Genomic DNA, 1,520 nt, shown 5'->3' with positions numbered 1-1,520 from the left:
TGAGAGGCAACTTAAGAGAGAGAGAGACTCTGGAGCTAAACTGCCTCTATATGAATTTTGGCTCTACCACTTATAAGCTTTCTGACCTTGGGCAAGTTACTTGACTTCTTTTTTTTTTTTTTTTAAGATTTTATTTATTTATTTGACAGAGAGAGACACAGCAAGAGAGGGAACACAAACAGGGGGAGTGGGAGAGGGAGAAGCAGGCTTCCCGCTGAGCAGGGAGCCTGATGTGGGGCTCGATCCCAGGACCCTGGGATCATGACCTGAGCCGAAGGCAGATGCTTAACGACTGAGCCAGCCAGGCACCCCAGGGCTAGTTATTATTATTTCTGTTACATATGCAGTTAAGATTTTGAGTTCTTTGTGCTAAGTACTGTGTTAAGAACTTGTATACATTATTTTTTTAAATTACCACAACAATCTCACAAATGGTATACTTCCATTCTATAAATGAGGAAATTGCTTCTGCCGTGGGAGCCATTAAGAAGCAGCAGCTATGGCTCAGCGATCCTATGAACTTGGGCCTCAGCAAGGGCCGCAGGGTGACTAAGAACATGAGCAAGCCAAGGCACAGCTGCCATTGCGGGCACCTCCCCAAGCATACCAGGTTTGTGTGGGACATGATCCGAGAGGTGTGTGGCTTCACCCCATACAAGCATCGTGGCATGGAGTTTCTCAAGGTCTGCAAGGACAAGCATGCCCTCAAGTTCATCAAGAAAAGGGTGGGGACACACATCAGTGCCAAGAGGAAGAGAGGGGAGCTGAGCAACCTCCTGGGAGCCATGAGGAAAGTGGCAGCCAAGAAAGATTGAACCCCTCCCCTAGAGGGTTAATAGAGCTTTTTGGAACTTGAAAAAGAAAGGAAGGAAGGAAGGAAGAAGAAAGAAGAAAGAAAGAAAGAAAGAGGAAGGGAGGGAGGGAGAGAGGAAGGGAGAAAGAAAGAAAGAAAGAAAGAAAGAAAGAAAGAAAGAAAAGAAAGAAAGAAAGAAAGAAAGAAAGAAAGAAAAGAAAAGAAACTGAGGTCCAAAAATACTTAGTGTCTTGCCAGTAGGTAAATGGTATAGTTAGGATTTGAATTTCTAGCTGTGTAATTGATGAATAGAATATTATACCTACTTTTGATCCAGTATATAAAAAAATTTTAAAGATTATTATTTTTTAAGATTTTATTCTTTATTTGGGGGGGAGAGGGGGGAGGGGCAGAGGAGAGGGAGAGAATGTCAAGCAGACTCCATTGAGCGCAGAGCCCACAGAGGACTCAGATCCCACCATCCTGAGATCATGACCCCAGCCAAAACCAAGAGTGGGACACTCAACTGACTGAGCCACCCCAGCGCCTGAAAGATTATTTTTATTATTTTTACATATTTATACTAATTTATACTGTATTTCTAGAATATGATTATGTATGTGTGTATGTACACACACACACACACTGCATATACACACACATACACACACAGTCTTATAGAGTTCAACCTGATTCAGTTTGTGTGGTAAGTATACAACTAGCTATA

The 1,520-nt window shown here is 42.6% G+C and overlaps 1 pseudogene; it reads left to right on the top strand.

Annotated features, from left to right (window-relative positions):
• The first annotated feature begins 197 nt into the window (after positions 1–197).
• LOC102731011 (large ribosomal subunit protein eL36 pseudogene) lies at positions 198–1,172 on the top strand (annotated as a pseudogene).
• The last annotated feature ends 348 nt before the right edge of the window (positions 1,173–1,520 follow it).

Source organism: Leptonychotes weddellii, unplaced genomic scaffold (genome assembly GCF_054177405.1).
Source record: "Leptonychotes weddellii isolate Sample4059 unplaced genomic scaffold, ASM5417740v2 HiC_scaffold_20638, whole genome shotgun sequence".
NCBI lineage: Eukaryota > Metazoa > Chordata > Mammalia > Carnivora > Phocidae > Leptonychotes > Leptonychotes weddellii.
This window is presented reverse-complemented; position numbering and strand designations above follow the sequence as displayed.